Source organism: Pan troglodytes, chromosome 8, assembly GCF_028858775.2.
Source record: "Pan troglodytes isolate AG18354 chromosome 8, NHGRI_mPanTro3-v2.0_pri, whole genome shotgun sequence".
NCBI classification, from domain to species: domain Eukaryota; kingdom Metazoa; phylum Chordata; class Mammalia; order Primates; family Hominidae; genus Pan; species Pan troglodytes.
This window is the reverse complement of record NC_072406.2, coordinates 145938967-145958039: the sequence shown is the minus strand read 5'-3', so window position 1 is coordinate 145958039 and position 19073 is coordinate 145938967. Positions and strand designations below refer to the sequence as shown.

At 47.9% G+C, this 19073-nt stretch overlaps 1 long non-coding RNA gene across 4 annotated transcripts in view; it reads left to right on the top strand.

Moving 5' to 3' along the window:
* The first annotated feature begins 960 nt into the window (after window positions 1-960).
* Window positions 961-19073, top strand: part of LOC107976215 (uncharacterized) — a 97841-nt gene continuing 79728 nt past the window's right edge. For all 4 annotated transcript variants that reach the window (XR_008537521.2, XR_008537523.2, XR_008537519.2 and 1 more), the window contains exons 1-2: window positions 961-1079; window positions 2306-2409. This is a non-coding gene — a long non-coding RNA (uncharacterized LOC107976215). The remainder of the gene's footprint in view (window positions 1080-2305; window positions 2410-19073) is intronic.

The window sequence follows — 19073 nt, the reverse complement described above, 5'->3', positions numbered from 1 at the left end:
GTTTGTTCAAATTCCTCAGACCCATCCACTTCCCATCTAAACTTCCCTCCCCTTTTCCCGCTCGTTGGCTCTACCTCCCTCCTCTCTGTTTTCTCCTCACTCTCCTGCCCCACCTCGACATCCACAGCGAGGCAATGAAGAAGCCCCCGCCAAGGAAGAGCCCGCTTCTCAGTGGGACACCGGGAAGGTAAACACCCAACACTCACCGCTAGTGGGAGGCGATTGTGCAGAAGCACGAGGGTTGTTACAGGATCGGGCAGGTCCCCTACCCCAGTCTCGGACTCAGGGTCCTGTCTGAGGCGGCCACCCCGAAGCGTGGGGTTTGCGGAGACGTAGGGCCTGGCGGAGGGAAGGATGGGGAAGCATCTCAGGGAGGACTGGCGTCTGCCGAATCCCAGGGCTGCCCTGAGGGGCCAAGAGGGGCGAGGGTGGGGACGACGGAAGACAAGCCACATGCCGAATGGGGACCTGACGCGGCGCGCGACACGATGGGCGGACGGTGAAGAGACCTAGGGAGGAAGGGCCGGACAGGGGCGACCTCAGTGACGGAACCGGACACAGACGCAGATCTGGCAGCTGAGCGACAGGCTCCGGAGCATTTCCGGGCGTCGCGGGACTCCCCGCCGACAGGAGGGCGGTTGCCGAGCCTGTGACATCCGCGGAGACCAGCAGGCCCCGGGTGTGGAGGATGCCGCAGGAAGGGGACTGCGTGGCTGGGTTTGGCCACAAAAAGCGGAGGGCACTCACCCGAGCGGACCTTGGCTCCGGAGAACCCGTTTCCCGGTCAACAAAACACGTCGCGCGAGGGGCGGGGCCCGTACGTGCAGGGAGGGGAGGCAGAGAAAAAGGCGGGGCCGGGGCGGGGTCTCGGGCAGGGGCGGGGTCTCGGGCAGGGGCGGGGTCGGGCCGGGGCGGGGCCGGGCCGGGGCGGGGCGCTTACCGACCTCCCGCCCCAGCTGCGCGCGTTTCTGGCCCTGCCGGTGTCTCCGCCGGTTGAAAGCGCGTGTCTGCGTCGGGTTCTGTTGGAGTGCGTTCGGTGCGCCGTGGGTCCGCGCTGCTTCCACCCAACTTCCTGTTAGGTAAGAGGCGCGTGAGGCTCCTGTGCCGGAGGCGGTGCTGCTCCCGAGTCGGCGCGCGGCGGGGACGCGAGTCCGTTGGTGCTGGCGGGAGCGAGAGTGGGGCGGGGACCCTCGCGAGCCCGCACTCCGCCTCTGGGTAGCAGCCTCTTCGGCCCCACACGGCGTGACGCGCGCTCGGGCTCCGCGTTCGCGTCGAGGCAGAGGCGTAGTAGGGGTCGGGCCCAGGGCTGGAGGGGCCGGGACCGGGCGGGGTGCTGCCCTGGACACCGCGCCGGCAGCTGTTCCGCGCGGGTTCATGTCATCCCTATTTTCAACCTGTCCTGCTCCGCACCTGAGATGATTTATAAATTCGGTACCTTTGGGACAGGCGTGGATGACATCCCATAATTTACTTCGTTATTAATTTCTAAATGTAATACATACCACTCTCTAAAAGTATTTTTAATTTGAAATATATTTGTATATATGTACCTATATATTTATTTATTTCTGAATTTTGTCTCCAGTACATATAATGAGGCTTGTAAAGTGGATAGTGTTCAGGACATAGGTGGATTTTGCTTTTAAGTAGTAAAGACTTAATTGGTGACTTACTGGGGCTATTTGAGAAGGATTTTTTTTTTTTTAATGAACATTAAAAACAGTGAAATTGTATTTCCGGATTTCATTAGCTTCATTTATATCTTAATTGGTGAAAACTGTAAGTTAATAACTCATTTTTATTTCCTTTGGAGATTCTTAAGTTTGTGCTACCAATGATTATTTCCAAAAAAGGCACACTTCTGGTTTTCCCAGAACTAATGCTAGCTTCTCAATCTTTTGAGTTTACTTGATATTAATGTTTGACCTCAAATCATGTCACATTTTTGAAGAAAACTTTCTCCTAGCCAGTGGAACATAAACCACCCTGGAGTTCATATAGAGGAGGGGTTCAAATGCCTCTGATAGTGTCGTGTTAAAACTCATGGCCAAACCCAAGGTCACATAGCTTTCTTTCCATGTTTTCCTCTAGAATTTGTATAGTTTTGTCATTATAAAATGGGTCTTGTCCTAGACCCCAAGAACAGGTTTTTGGATTTCACATGGGAAATACCTTTTGGCAAGTCACAGAGTATAGTGAAGTTAAGATAGTTTATTAGCGACTACTCAGCTACATAGCAGGGCGTCCTCAGAAAGCAAGAGGAGGAATGCACCTGTTGTAAACATATAATTTTTTTTTGAGACAGAGTTTCTCTCCTGTCACAATGGCATGATCTCGGCTCACTGCGACCTCTGCTTCCTGGGTTCAAGGATTCTCCTGCCTCAGCCTCCCAAGTAGCTGGGATTACAGGTGCGTGCCAATATACCCGGCTAATTTTTTGTATTTTTGGTAGAGACTGGGCTTCACCATGTTGGTCAGGCTGGTCTGGAACTCCTGGCCTCAAGTGATCTGCCTGCCTCGGCTTCCCAAAGTGCTGGGATAACAGGCATGAGCCACCCGGCGCCCGGGCTTAATGTTTGTTTATATAGGTTATTAAGAATCAGTTTGTGGCAGGCTATTAGTATTGTTACTTCTCTTTGTTACTGTCGATTTTAACAACAATTTATGTGTGTACTATTACCTTTAAAGTAAAACTTATTTTTAAACTAAGAATGCTGAGTGGTGTGCTGTGTGGGTGTACTGTGCTGGTGTTCTATGCAGGTGTATTATGCATGTGTGCTGTGAAAGTGTATTGTGGGGGTATATTATGTAGGTGTGCCATGCAGGTGTATTGTACAGGTGTGCTGTATAGGGGTGGTATGCAGGTATATTGTGCAGGTGTGCTGTGTAGGTGTATTAGATGGGCATGCAGTACAGGTGTGCAGCATCTGAGCTCCGTCTTCACCTTAATCCTGAACACTCTTTTCACCTCTCACCTGCACTGTAGTGCTGTTTCCTGGATCACACTTTTTTGTTTGTTTGTTTAATTCCTCCAGGAGAATGAGTGTATAGGAAATAAGGATTTCTCTTCACATTTTACTTGACTAACAGTTTCTCTGGTTATAGAATATATTTTGGATTTAAAGCTCTCTCTGAATTTTGAAAACACTGTTTCATTTTCCGCTTGCCTCCTATGTTGTTCTAGAGAAGCTCAATCGCAATCTTGTCCCCCATCCTCAAGCGATACACTTCTTTTTTCTTTATTATCTTGAAGCATTGAGGGTCTTTTCTTCATTTTTGGCTTTCTGAAATTGCAGGACAATATGATGTAGGTTCATTTTTATCTCTGTGCTAGCTCTTTTCATTTGGAAACCCGTGTTGCGTTCTGAATGCTATGGTCTGAAAGTGTACCTTCAAATTCATATGTTCACACTTAATGGCCAAGGTGATAGTATTGAGAGGTGGGGCCTGAAGGACGTGGTTAAGTCACAAGGGCAGAGCCTTCACAGTGGGATCAGTGCCCCTAAGGAAGGGCTGAGGGCCTGGGTTTGCCTTTTTACCTTTTCACCTCCTGCCGCATGAGGGCCCAGCCACAAGCTACCATCTGGGAAGCAGAGTCCCAACCCTTGCCAGACACTGAGCCCACTGGTGCTTTATCTTGGACTCCCAGCCTCCAGAACTGTGAGAGATAAATTTCTGTTTTTTGTAAAGTACTCAGTCTCCTGTATTTTGTTGGAGCAGTACAAATGGAGTAAAACACTAAGACATTTTCTGGAATTCTTTGATTGATAATTTTTTCTTCTCAGTCTTTTATCTTGTCTCTTCCTTGAACACATTATTTCTGGTGTTGAACGTTCCAGACCACTTCTCCAATTTTCTTATACTTTTTTCTCCTATTTTTCACCTTTTAGATCTCTTTTTGTTGTTGATTTACTTTCTGTGAGGTTTACCAACTTTATCTAGTACAAGTTTTATGGAATTTAAAAATTGTTTCAGAGTTTAAGTTCCCAGATCCTCTTTTTTTAACTGTTCATTTTTCATGACTTCCAGTTCTTTAGTGGTGACGTATCTTTTCTCTCTGAAGACAGTATTTACAGTTACTGGAATTCCTTCCTGCTCTCCACCTGTCTTTGGTCTGTTTTCCTTTTCCCGTTTTGATCTCTGTCCTTCATGGTGCATCCTCCTGTTGACTCCTGACCATCTGTTCACATGGGGCTGCTGTGGGGTGACCGGGCCGCGCAGTCTCCCTTGGCAGCTGTCAGCTCTCTGTATCCGTCAGCATTTTCTCTTGGTCTGGTCAGGTTTTCCCAAAGGGGACAGTCCGTTCTCCAGCCTGGGACAGAGGTCAGGGACACATGTGCTCCCTCCCTGGGTTGGCTCTTTATATGGTGAGTGGCAACTGGTTTTGGACCTCTCTCTTGCAGGCTGGGTCTGTGCGATGTAATTAGAAAGCAACTTTATTTCTATTCACTTACATTTATTCATTGGAGGAGGAGTTTCTCTTTCCTAGGGTACACGTGGACATGCCTATGACTTTTCTGCTTTGTCTTATGTTTAAAAATGTCCTTCAGTCATTGCAGGTCACAAGCAGGCTATCAGCTCAGTAATTAAAATAATTCGGTTCTTCATAGTGAATGTAATTCTAAATTAGATTTTAAGTTGTAACTCCCTGCTTCAGCAATGGTGATGGGGCCTAGAAACCAGAGCACCTGAGCTCCATCCTACAGGGGGCCATACCGGGATCTTTCCATTTTCAGAGGCTTCTCTCTGACAGTGAAGTGTGATGACAGACTTGGGGGCAGGGCAATGGCTAGCTTCTAAAAGCCGCTGGCACTTTAGTGATAAATTTAAATTAAGTGATGGGTAGTGAGGTGTTTGTCAAGGAAAGTGCCGTCCAAATGCTAAATACTGATTATTTCTGCAGCAGTGACTGCAATACCTCAATCTCTGTCTTTCTTGAAGAAGTCATAAATAAACACGATGAATCTATGTAGAAGCGGTAAGTCAGAAAAATCTGTGTGTTTCATTACATAAACAGCGGTTTATCATTAATTGACAGGCTTGGATTGGGAGTCGTTACTGAAACTGATGAGATGTTGGGCAGATGAGCTCCCTCCTATTTCGAAGAGCTTATCTAGGGCTGAGTCATGGGACCTGATAGCGTCTTGTGGTGCTGTCTTCTTGTAGATATATCTGTGTTTTAGAGGATTTCGTTTTTTAAAATTTCTCTTAGAATGTGAATTTTACAAAAAAGGACTTCCCAAATGGATGATTATTTGAAAAATGAATTGTCAGACAAAACTGACACATCAGTTATGGAGAAAACCCTTCAAGAACTGGCTTTAAATGTGTTTTAGTGGGAGCCACAGTGTGGAGAGAAACAGAAGAGGGAGGAGAGGGCGCCCCTTGTTTCTTCTCTCCACAGCCAGGCCTTCGCCACCTTTCTCAGTGTCTTCAAGAATAAAATGCCTCCGTTGGTTTTAGCTGCTTTTCTCCCTCGGGGTAGGTAAAGTGGTTCAAAACGACAAGCATCCTGTAAAGTCGGAAGGGCTGTGTCCACATTAAGCTGCGTGACTTTGGCTATGAGGGAAAAAAGGCTGGTGAGTGCAGAGAAGACAGAGCTGCGGCAGGGCTCCTCCCGCCAAGTCGCCGTGGAGAGGGGCTGTGAGGTGTCCTTAAACGGCCTGGTCTCCAGGGTGACTCAGGAAGGGCTGAGAATGGTCAGCTCCCTCACCTGCTAAACCCGCGCCGCCCCCCTCAGCACACTCCCTCCACTCTCCAACCTTGCCCAAGTGCTGGTCCGTCACGGCACCAGGACAGGGCATGGAGACTTGGGCTGATTCTTTTCTCTCCCTTCCTCCCTCATTTTTTTCTTCTCTCACTCCTCCTTTTCCTTTCCTGCTGTTTCCTGCTCTCCTGTTTCTGTCCTGCAGTGTCTGGGGCTCCGGAGAGGCTGGCCCTGGGGTGGGGTCCACATGGACATGGGCGTAAGCAGGTTTGATGGTCATGGGCATAGGCAGGTTCGATGGCCAGAGTTCTTTCAGCTCACAGTAAGTTTTGTTTTGTTTAGTTTTGTTTTGTTTTAGATGGAGTCTTGCTTTGTCGCCCAGGCTGTAGTGCAGTGGCGTGATCTCGGCTCACTGCAACCTCCACCTTAGAGCAATCCTCTTGCCTCATCCCCCCGGGTAGTTGGGACTACGTGTGCACGCCACATGCCTGGCTAATTTTTGTATTTTTAGTAGAGACACGGTTTCACCATGTTGGCCAGGCTGGTCTCCAACTCCTGACCTCAGGTGATCCATCCGCCTCAGCCTCCCAAAGTGCCGGGATTACAGGTATGAGCCACTGCACCTGGCCTCAGCTGACAGTAGGTTTTAGAGCCAGATATTTACACACTAACTTGCCAGAAACATATATGACTTTATTATTCTAATTGATTTTAAGAGATATTATGAACTCAAATCCAAAGTTAGGTCCCACCTATCATGACAATTTCATTAAGGAAAAAGTCAAACCATTTTGGAAACGATTCAAGTGAGCAACTTGGAAAAATTTTCTACATTCCTAACTTACTTTCCGGGGGATTGTTCCTGACTTAACATCTATCAGGTGTCTTAGCTTAGCTCTCTTTTTACTTCAGGTTTTTCTTGCCTCCTCAGTGTGCTGGGAGTCCCACGCCACTCAAATGCCCTCAGGTCTAATAATTAACTTCATTGCAGGCTCCTGGCAGGCCTGGGTGGGCGGCAGCTGCATTGTGCTCCTGAAGAAGATTTAAGTTGGGTTTGGTGAACTGGTAGAATTTGCATTTTGCTGTTTCTTTCCCTCTCCCAGAATTTGTACCTTTAAATAGGTTTTTTAGTGTCATTAAGTATATCAAAAGGAAACCCAGTGGGGCAAATTGGCCAGGCCCCATAGAGGTGGCCTTGTCTAAGCCTTTCATCTTATCGATAAGGAAAGACAGGACCAGAGAAGTCACCGACTGTCCCTGGTCCCACTGCTTGGTTTGGGGCAATTTCCTGAAAATAATATCCAAGATGCAAAGCATATGGCTCTGGTGAGACATGTGTGAGGAGCTGAGAATGAGACGGCTGAGTGTCGGGGGCAGATCACGAAGGGCTGCGCTCACCATCAGGAGGTCTGGACTTTGCTGTGAAAGACACAGGCCCTCATGTACGTCCAGGATGCGGTGACAGCGAGGCTTGCAGGAGACAGGTCCCTGCTGTGTGGGGGTGAAGCTGGAGGCAAGATGATGCCTGGAGCTAAGAGATGGTCACAGGAAATCCGGCAAGAATTAACGAGGACTGGACAGTGACAGGCACGCCAAAGAGTGAGAGGAACTTCACTGGCAAGAGCCAACAGGGCTTGTTGATTTAGGAGAGGAGACAAAGGACTGAGGGGTTTCTGGGCTGGGGGGCTGGGGCCTGGGAGGGTGGAGAAGCCACTGTCTGCATTATGGGATGCAGGAGGAGAAGCATTCAGTTCTCCACACAATGAGTTCCCTGAGAGGTGTCTCAGTGGGATCGTGGTGCAGTTGGAAATGTTCATGAGAAAGATGAGAAGCGGCACCAGCAGCAAACATCCAGGAACCCAGAAACCATCAGCACAGGTGCCTGCTGAGTCCCATAGACCCACCAGGGCCCACCAGGACCAACCAGGAAGCAAGTGTGGAGCTGGGAGTGAGGGAGCTGGGTGTGGAGATCAGGGGGAAGACTGTCATCTAAAGGGCGAGAGTGGGAAGGATGGAGTCATCTGTAGCTAAAGGGAACCACCATTAGTCAGTCCTTGTGATGAAGGTGCAGGATGTTCCTGCTTCCGTGCACGTCGCTCCTGGGCTGTGGGCAAGTTTGGAACTGCTCTTGTTCCCCAGCATAGTCTCAAGCGAGTGGAATGACGGTTTCCTATAGAAGCACAGTTCCTACAGGAAAGAAGGCGTGGTTAAGAGCATGAGGGCCAAGGAAAAGGAGGGGATTAGAGATAGCCAGCAGTGAGGGAGACGGTTCCAGATACAAGCCGAGTGGGCAAAGCAGGGAATTCAAGAGAGAGAGGAACATATATTACGCAAATTTTAAATTTTTTGGTAGCAAGCAACCTAGCAAAACTAGCTGAATCCAAAGGGGATTTATTGGCTCACATCATAAAAATCTAGTGAAAGATTCTAGCTGAAGTCATAACTAGATATACAAGTTTAAATAATTTTGTCAGAAACTGTTTCTTTGCTGCTCATCCACCTATCCATCCACCCACCTATCTATCCAACCCTCCCTCCCTCCCTCCATCCACCCATCCACCCACCTACCCACTCACCCATGTCTTTATCCATTGATCCATGTGCACATCCATCCTTTCATCTCTACTTTCCTCCATCCCTCTCCCTTGCCTCCCTCCCCATCCATCTGCCCATCCCTCCATCCACCTCTTCATCTCTCCTTTCCTCCCTCCCCCATCCCTCCACCCCCTGTTCACCCACCCATTCATCCATCCCTGCATCTTTCCGTCCACTTCTCTGTCTTCTTGTCTCTGCTTCTCTTTGTATTTTGTTCTCACTATTCTCTATTTCATAAGGCTTCCTGAAAGCGGCATCCATTTATTCCTTGTAGAAAGATCCCTAGAGAAAGACTCATAATTTATCTCTCAGTGTTCATAAACTCGCAGGGCAAATTTTATTTGGCCTGACTTGGATCACCTGCCAATATCTGAACGGATTGCATACCCAGGTAATGGAGTATTTTAATCACTGCAGACCCCCCACCCTCACCTGACCAGTGCCCCACAGCAGGACCACGAGCAGGGCCAAGGTGTCTCCAAGGTGCTGAGGAGCTGAGCGCTCAGCCAGCCCACGGCCACGATGGTGTGCCGCCGAAGCCACGCGGCTGACTTCACAGCCAGGATCCGGGATCAGGCTATGTCCCATGCAGCCTGATGAAGGGTAAAAAAGAGCCCAATGCAGAGTGCTGGGGAAGCATAGAGAGAGCCGGGGCACCTGACCCAGCCTGGGACGGTCAAGGGTGACTGCCGTGCAGGAGGTGGCATCTGAGCTGTTCCTTAATTAGAAAGCCCGGCACAGAATGAAGAATGCATTCCTCAGACTGAGTCGGGGTGCAGGGATCCACATGACCGTGCTCCTCTTAGGAAGGGACAAGACACTTCCATCCTTCTGCCGTGCAGGAGGTGGCATCTGAGCTGTTCCTTAATTAGGAAGCCTGGCACAGAATGAAGAATGCATTCCTCAGACTGAGGCAGGGTGCAGGGATCCACATGACCGTGCTCCTCTTATCCTTAGGAAGGGACAAGAGACTCCATCCTTTGGCCTGCAGCTGCTGAAATGACCCTTGCAAGTACTGAATCATCTTTAATGAAAAAATACACTGATATGCTGCAAATGTGGAGCTTATCCTTTCAGCCCAATCCATGGGGAAGGTGTGAATTAAAGACCCTGTGCGTGTGCTGGAGGCATCGTGGACTTTTGTTCACGATTTCCTTTCCTTTTGATGCTTCAGTTATGGTGGTTGCAGCTCTGTAAGCTGTGTGATACGGGCAATTCCTCACCTTTTGACCACTATTTTTCTTACTAATGAAATGAATACATACAAGAATACTTGGAGTTTAAATAATGAAACATCTGATACTCACAGGCACTACAGTATTGGCTGAATTCTTAAGTGACTATAGGACACCTTTAAGCATGTTCTAGGGCAGGATAACCAAGGACACCGTCTCACGTGCCAGGAAATGAGGGGCCTGTGTCCAATAAGTCCCTGACTCCACGTGGCTCTGCTGTTGCCCACTTCTCTTGGACCCTGGTTGTGGTCTTCCCTTGCCACGGGGCCTTTGCTGGTGATACTCCCTCTGCCTGGAGTACCTCCATAATGTCCACTGCTGGGGCCTTGCCCATATTCTCTACACGTGGCACTGCAGTGCCCCCCCAGCCAGCTCCCAGGGGCCAGTGCCCCCAGTTCCTTGTCCAAGGTCTTTGTCCCGCAGCTAAAACCCAATCTGCTGCCACCGGCTCCATCCACAGGCAAAAGTTCCGGGGAATAAATGCGTCAGGGCACAGCCCTCAGGAGACCTTGGTTACGGACATCTATCCGTCTCCTCGCCCTCTGGGGTGAATACATCTCAGGTGCACTCTTTTGGGTGTTTGTTTTTGCTTTTGTTGTTTGCATTGGCTCCCAGAGTCTGACAGTGGCAGAAGGCTCCAGCTGCCCACAGTGGTGACTGGTTTTAAGCGTACCCTTTGTTGGCCATCTTCCTCGCTCTTGGAAATAAACAGCCTGCACTCCAATCCTTGTCACAGGGTCAGCTCCTGAGGGATCTTCTTGGCCTTGCTAATGCTGGCTTATCCTTCAGAATTTAGCTTCCATTTTCACTTCTTCATGGGAGTCTTCTTGAGTATAGTCTCCTCGTCATGTCTGCCGCGTCTTCCTGAGTCAGGGAATATCTCTTAGGCCATATCTATTATAGTCGTGGTCTGACTTATATTTGTGGTCAATTTTTTTTTTCTTAATTTTTCGTAGAGACGGGGTCTCACTATGTTGCCCAGGCTGGTCTCAAACTCTAAGTGATCCTCCTGCCTCAGCCTCCCAAACTGCTGGGATTACAGGCTTGAGCCACCAAGCCTGGCCTATGTTTGTGGTCTCTTTGACTAAAAATGATCTTTTCTTCTAACCTGAAATCTCCTGAGGGATGGAACTTTGTGTCTCTTTGGTTTATCCCAGCATATAAATAGTTACACATTTTTGAATTAACAAATAAGCACAAATTTGTATCAAATTATTATCTAGGACAAGCAGTGGAAAAAAATTCTGTAAAGGGCCGGATAACTGTTTTAAGCTTTATGGGCCATGCAGTTTCTGTTGCAATTACCAACTCTGCTGTTGAAGGGTGAAGACGTGGGTAGGTAATATATAAAGGAATGAGCATGTCTGGATGTTCCAATAAAATTTTATTTTCAAAAATAAGCAGCAGAGGAGAGCTTCTGGAATGGTGGTGTGAGGAGCTTGGCAGGCTCTCTATCCAAGGAAATAACCATTTAACCGCCGAACATTCATTTTTTTAAAACTAGAAATTATCCTAAAGGCATACAGCAGGTGGATAAATATTTACTCAAATAAATAATCAAATCTCAGTAAGAACGGTAAGGATCAGTGGTATCAGAGCCACAATCCACCGCTCCCCACCCTCAAAGCGCATTGTGATGAAAGCTCTGCTCCAGGAAGGTCCAGCTAACAAGATGCTGTGGTCTGTCTTCCCGGCTCCTGGTCTAGGGCTGTGGTTTCACCCCAGGAAGGCAGGCCACCAGCATCTCTCATCCCTCTCAGTTTGCACTGCAGAAGCACCATTCCAGGAAGTTGCAACTGAGAGGACTAGGGCTCCCCTGCTTCAGCCTGTGCTTGTCCTCAGAGGGTGGGAGCCCCATCCCAGGTGTGGCAGACTGAGCACATCTGCCTGGATTGCCCCACACCAAGTCACTCACAGTGTGGAGGTTCCATGTCTGGAGGGGCAAGCTAGGAAGACAAGAGGCTACCATGCCCACCCAGCTACTAGCTCATGCAGCAAGGGTGTCGCTCTGGTGGAACAGGATCACGGTCCCCAGGAGCAGAGGAGACCTAAGAGCAGAGCATGTCCCTGAGGTGACAGACTTTACTTGGAGAACAGCATGCGGAAGTTCAAGCCCAAGGAAGTTGGCAAAAATAGTGGAGATTTTGTTGATGAACAATTAAGAGTGGGTGAAATGGTAGACTAGATAGAACTTAAACAGAGGGAACAAGGAAGAGAGATTGTTGAGAAGAGCTCCAGGAGTCTGAGCAGACTTGAAAAGCTGGCAACACTCTGCCCCTGCAAAAGGGCCTGATGTTCACTGGATGAGTCTATGGAGCAATTTGTGCCCCAGGCATCATAAAAAATGATAGAGCACTTGCATTTAGTGGATGTTAACAGCTGTGTGTGACACCAAAGAGAGACAGACCAGCAGAAGCTTAACAGAGAGCCCAGAAAAAAACATAGATACCACAGGTGGTCGGAGAGACTGTGTGCTAGTCCAAGGCTGTGCCCTCTGAGGAGCAATATCAGAGCTACGTCCCTAATCAAATAAGCAAGCAATCAAACAGAAATAGCAGCCCCTGGGGGTCGGGGTCAGAATCCAGATTTGCTATGATATATTACCTAAAATGCCAGTTTCCACAAAAATGCAAGAAAACAGGAAAGTGCGACCCATGCTCAGGAAAACAGAAGGCAACAGAAACTATGACAAATTCCAGACATCGGATTAACAGACAAAGACAGCCAGTGTCAAAACAGCCACAGAAACATATTCAAGTTACTAAAGGAGACCATGTTAAAAGAATTAAAAGAAATTATGATGACAATGTCCCATCTAATAAGGAATATCAATAAAGAAATAAAAATTATTTTTAAAAAAAAATTGTGGAGTTGAAAAGAACAATAACTGAAATGAAAAGTTCACTCAGGGGCCCAGCAGTAAATTGGAGCAGTCAGAAGAAAGAACCAGCAGACTTGAAGTTATGTCAATAGAGATTATACAACCTGAAAAACAGAGAGGGAAAAATAATTAAGAAAAATGAATAGAAGCTTGGGACACCCTTAATGAGAGTACCAGAGGAGATGTGAGAGAGAAAGAAGCAGAAAAAAAGTTCCAAGCAGAAAAAATGTCCAAGAAATAATAGCTGAAAAGCTCCCAAATTTGCTGAAAAATGTTAACCTACACATTCAAGAAGCCCAAAAAACTCTACACAAAGAGACACACCTAGACACACACACCTGGACACAAACACCTAGACACACACACCTGGACACACACACCTGGACACACACACCTAGACACACACACCTGGATGCACACACCTAGACACACACACCTAGACACACACTCCTGGACACACACACCTAGACACACACACGTGGACACACACACCTAGACACACACACCTAGACACACACACCTGGACACACACACCTAGACACACACACCTGGACACACACTCCTGGACACACACACCTAGACACACACACCTGGACACACACACCTAGACACACACACCTGGACACACACACCTGGACACACACACCTGGACGCACACACCTGGACACACATACCTAGACGCACCAGAATCAAAATGTTCAAGACAAAGACAAGGAGAAACCTTGAAAGGAACAGAATAAAATGACTCACCACAAAGGAGGGAACCCAGTAGGATTAATACTAGATCTCTCTGTAAAATGATGGAGGCCAGAAGGCAGTGGGATAACATATTCAAAGTGCTCAGAGGAAGAAACTATTAATCCACAATCCTATATCCAGCAAGGCCATCTGTCAGACATGAAGGTGAAATAAAGAAATTTCAAGATAAGCAAAAACGGAGAGAATTTCTTGCTAGCTGAACTGCTTTATGAGATATGAAAGGAATTCTTCAGGCTGAAAACAAGTGAACTCATATGATTTTCAAATCCACACACACAAAAAAGGGCAGTAGTAAAGGTAATTATGTACTTTTTAAAAAAAGTATAAATGCATATATTTTCTCCTGTTTTCAAAAGCAACTGCATAGAACAATAAGTATGGAATTGTATTATTGGACGCATAACATACAGAAATGTAATATACTTGACAATAACAGTACAAAGGAGGCAAATGGGAAAAACTGTACTGGATTAAGGAAATGACCACATATTGTATAATCCCATTTATATGAAATGTCCAGAATAGGCAAATCCGTAGAAGTAGAAAGTAGATTCATGGTTGCCTGGGCTTGCGATGTGGGTGCAAGAAAGAAGGAAATGAGTACTAATGAGCATGTTTCCCTTAGGGAATGACAAAAATGTGATGATTTCACAGCTCTATGAACGTACTAAAAACCATCGTAGTATTAAAAAAAAAAGAACAAAAGAAAAGAAGAGTAGAATTTTGGGTACATAATTGTAAAATCAATCTTTAGTGGAAAGCTCTGTTATCCAGAAACTCAAAATTAGCTACATAACTTCCCCAGAAATATTCAACCGCAGCAAATATTCATCAGAGACAGAATCCAAACCCAGGTCTGTGTGAATCTAAAGTTTATTTTCCTCCACCTGCCTTAACAACAAATTATTGAATAACTCAAGGATGCAATACCTCGAAAGACTCTGAAACATTTCTGTGATGAATTTACTTATGAATCCCAATACTCTTGATTCTAGATGATGTGTTTTGTTCAGCATCTGTTTCAGTCATATCAAGTAAAACCACTTCCCCCAGGTAATATAGTTTTCCTTTTTACTTTTTCCCTTGGCCTCAGCATTTACAGCCCCGTGAAGACTGTTTTAACAAACGCGTTGGTGAGGTGTGGTAGAATCACAGGCAAAGGCATGCTTTGCTGTGCTGTGTAGGTACATATCAAACGCTCACCAAGAAATTATAAAATATTATTCATAGCAGTTTTTTTCTTCAGTATTTTATGGGCTAAGTGCAATCTGGCTTTTGATAACAACGGCTGAATAATATTTGAGTTTGCCAGCTGAAATGTCCTAAATATCTTATTGATTCATTTATTGCCTCTTCAAATAACAAGGCAACAAGACAGTGTCAGAATGCTCAGTGTTTTTACTTTTTTGTCTATCATGGGATGGTGTCAGTTTCAGGAAAAAGGATGCCTCTTGTTTTGGTCCACATTATAGGAATCTCACCAGTGACACGCATTTGTGAAAAGCTGTGAATATTCAGTGCCACAGGGTTAAACCTCGGTACAGAAGCGAGATCCTGCTGGGCAGAGAAAGGGTAACCTGGAAGGTGTGTGAGGGCCCCGCCCATGGGCCCCTGTGATGGTCATGGCCTCAAGAATCACAGTCCAGGTGAGGCCCTGAATCTCCACAGCCAGGACCAGTTCCCTCTGCTCTTGGGTGCCGAGGCCAGCGTCAGCCAGGAGAGGCCTGCAGAATCAGCCTGTGCACCTCTCTGACGATAAGCAGAGATGCTGGTTTAGAGACGTGCTACTCACGGGGCAGTCCTCGGGCCTCCTGTACTCACATTACCTGGAACTTCTTGGAAATTCAGAATCTCAAGCCCCAACCCAGACGGACTGAATCAAAATCTTCATTGTGGTAAGACCCTCGGTGACACACAGGCCTGGGAAGCACAGGTTAGCGTGTCACCTTGGGCAAAGCTCTCAGCATTGTGAGCCTCTGTTTTCTACTCTGTAAAGGAGGCATCAATATCTACATCATCAGTTTGCCATGAGTATTGAAAAATAATGTCTTAGAAGCACAGGGCAGAGCCTGGCATGTAGTTTGTGCTCAGTGCACAGCAGACAAGAAGCCACATGCACCAGACCCGGGCAGCCGTCGGCAGCCCACGCTGAGCAACCATGGGTGGCCCTCTTGTCTCTCGGGACAAGAAATGCTTCTTTAGAAATGCTTCTTTCCTTTCTAAAATGAAAGTTTTGGACAGTATTTCCTTTCACTTAAAAATTTCATCTGTGTATTTGATGGCCTCTGTCGTTTCTTTCCTGAAACTCCTGCTAACATACTGGGAGCTGAAGAAGGGCTCCGTGAAGGCGAGTAGGGGTGCCTGTCCCTCCCAGGGAGGAGCTTCCCTCCTCTCACCTGCTGCACGAGCCCTAGTGCTTCACCATCTCCAGCCTCAGTGCCCTGACACTGGGGGAGGGAAAGGAAGCGCACGCACCAGCCGTTCCACCCACTGAAGTTGTTTGGTCCCAATCTGCAAAATCAGTTAAACGTCTTCCTGCCTGGCAGCAGATCAAAGGGTGAGGGGTCTGGGACAGACAGAGATGGCTAGAGAATGGATGGTGAAGTGCTCAGAGGCCCTGTGGGCTATCCCACACTCGGCGGAAGACAGCAACACCATCAAATCTCCACCCTTTGTTATCCATGACTTAAAGAAAAGTGAACAGGGAGGTGGACAACTGTGCAAAGACTGGCTGGAGTCAAATCCTGGGCATAGGTGAAGCATGGAGAATGCTTGTCACACGTTTGAATGTGCAGGGGGACTCTGACTGGAAGCTCCTAGCAGAGGCTGAAGACACTGGTTAGGTCCTGGTGCGTGCCTTGGGATGCATCCCAGACAACGGGCCCAGGAGCTTGAGCTCATGTGCACCTGGCTCACCAGGGAGTCCTGCACCATTCTTCAAACCTAACTGGAAGAGACACTGATCCTTCCTCCCACCTAAGGGCTCCCAGAGCCACAGGTCTCCGCCTCTCCTGCAACACCTCCTGCTGCCTGTTCCCACCGCCCATGATTCGCTCAGTCACCATCCTCAGCAGCACCCGACAGCCTCTGTGTGTCTGTGTCACTCACCATTACCAGCCCCCTGGGTGCCCAATGCATGTATGTTAGACAGAACAAATGCACGGCGGCCTTCAGCAGCACCGACCGCGTCGACCCCTCTCTGTGCTCACACCAGGAGTGATCAGCGCACACACCCTCCCACAGGATGGGAGAAGGTGATAACACAGCTGAGCTGGGTGTCCAAAAGCCAGCCCCACCCCACAGCCACTACTGAGAGGTTATGAGATCATGGCCTTATCCCGAGTAATGCTGCTGCAGTGAACTGGGACTTTTTTCCTCTGAATTCAAAGGTGGGGCAGTCTAGGCACCTGGATGCACCATCTGCTCTGTCCTGGCCCGGTGGCTGCTCACTGTGGGATGCTGTGTGATTAGACAGTTACTATCTTTCCCTGGTTGACGGATTAGAGTTTCCCTTTTCTGAGTATCTTGTTTTGAAGTGATCCGAAGTGTTTAGGGTTAAAGAGCGTGATTTTCCCAAACTGTCCAAAGAAATAGAAGCAGGTCTGCAAGAGGGGGGTGCCCAGAGCCTTGAGATGGAAGCGAGATGGGGTGATACCTGGGGAGCTCTCCAGGCCGCCGGGAAGCTGCACGTCATCCTCTGGACCTCTTTGCTGACTGTGTGCTGTCACCACAGCAGCCGCCTTCTCTCATCTGTAAACAGGATTTTACATAATTTTCCATACACTTGGTTGTTGACAATTAAGTAGATTGTTTTTAAAGATACTTGAAATGATATCAGAATTTCCTAAATATATCATTAAAACAGGAAACTTAGTTACCTATGCACTCGAATCACTAGAGAATACCAAATAGGAATAGGAAAATAACACACTGGTAAGAAAAATGTCCAAGGCCAATCACAGGAGTCAAAGCTCGTGATCAAATCAGCTCTGCCTGGGGAGGCTGTGCTCATGGCACCATTTAGTGACAAGTGGGTGACTCTGGGGCGAGTTCCAGGGGTGTCACCCCCAAGGCAGCAGCTCAGGTGCAGCCACCATGGAGGCAGTTTCACTGAGGGGCCCTCTGAGGCCCCTACTCTGAGATTCTAAGACAGGGTTTGAAGAATGTTCCAGCATTTGAACAAATGAACCCTATGATGTCCTGCTGTGAGAGAGAACAATGTCCCAGTTTTGCCCAGGTGATTTGAACATCTCGGTATGGATCTGTTATGGGTTGAATTTTCTCCTGCCCAAATTCTTATGTTGAAGTCCTTACCCCTGATGGGACTAGATTTGGAGACAGGGCCTTTAGGGAGGTGATTAGTGTAAAGTGAGGTCACCAGGTGGGCCCTGATGCAATCTGGCATCCTCCTAAGAGGACATGAGGACACAGACACATACAGAGGGACGATCATGTGAGGACACAGGGAGAGGATGGCATCTGCACGCCAAGGAGAGAGGCCTCAGGAGGAACCAGCCCTGCCCACACCTTGATCTGGGACTTCCAGCCTCCAGGGTTGTGAGAGAGAAATGTCTGTTGTTTAAGCCATGCAGTCTATGGTGCTTTGTTATGGCAGCTCCAGCAAGCTAACCTGGGATCTAAAATGATACTTAAACTGGTTCAGTCTGAGTCTAGGATCCTTCCACCAAGAAAGTACCCTAAAAACTGTCCTAACATCCAGGAGTTGAAATCCCACTGGCGGTTGGTCCAGCCCTACATAGATAAATATGTCACAAAGTGTTAACTTCTCTGCTTTTCAGCCTCTGGTTGTTTATCTACTTACAGTCTATGTATATTTATGGTTGTATAAATATAGGATGCAGCACCTATGTTTATATTTTCAGATATTGTCTGCATGTGATATATAGCGTATACCTTATGCATTAAGTTTATAATCTGCTCTCTATCTACAATGGTTACTGTGTCCTTGTATCTCCCTCCCATCACAGCGTAGGTGGGCTTCCCTGGGGCCTGTTCCTGGGGAATGCCACCTTCTCTGTCCCCATGGCCCTGTGGCCCCATTGCCTAGATGCTTTGTCTCACCTCCTGCCTTTGTCCTAAGCACCTGCCCCTCTCCTGGCCTCCCTCATCTCCTTTGCCTTCAAAGTTTCCCGTTTTTCAGACCGGCTGCATGTGACCTCCAGAGATCCCACCTGTCCAGCCCTCCTGTCACCTGTGGTGGCTGGTGTGTGAAGCCTGAGGACAGGGACAGCTCAGCGTCCACCTGCAGCCACAGCCCCAGGGTGTCTAGTGCTGGAGGTGTGTGTGCAGATGAGTGCACCACGGCCCCTCTGCAAACTCCAAGTGTTTCTTTAACTGTAGATGGAAACCTGGGGCCTCCCAGCAGGTGAACCCTAAAACACTTTTCCTCTCTCAGCAGTTCAGGGCTCCCTCAGTGTCTGTACCAGTGGATTTAGGCCAGGCTCCCTCACTCTGAGCAGATGTTGGTCCCTTTGCAGCCCTGCTGTGTGTGATGATTGCTAACCAGGTTATGACAGTGATCTTTAAGTAATTGGGAATCTTGTGAGTTTTGAGGTTTTTTTTTTTTTTAATGGAATCTACATGGGATGTTTCAAAGAGAAATAGCAGCCTCTGTATACATTTGTCAAGCAGGAAGCTGGGACTGTGGGGAGTAGGGTGGGGATGGTTCTCCCACACTCTTGCCCCTTTCAGGCCCTTGCCTTGCATGGGCTGCGGTGGTTCTGCCAGTGTGGATTCGAACTGATGTGTTTCGCTGTACCTTGATCAGCATCCTGCTGCCGAGAAAGCCAAAAAGGCCTGGAGCAACCCTCCCGTGTGCCATGTGAGCCTGTTTCCTTTCTGCAGTCACCAGTTCACGCAGCAAGTGTCAGAGCAT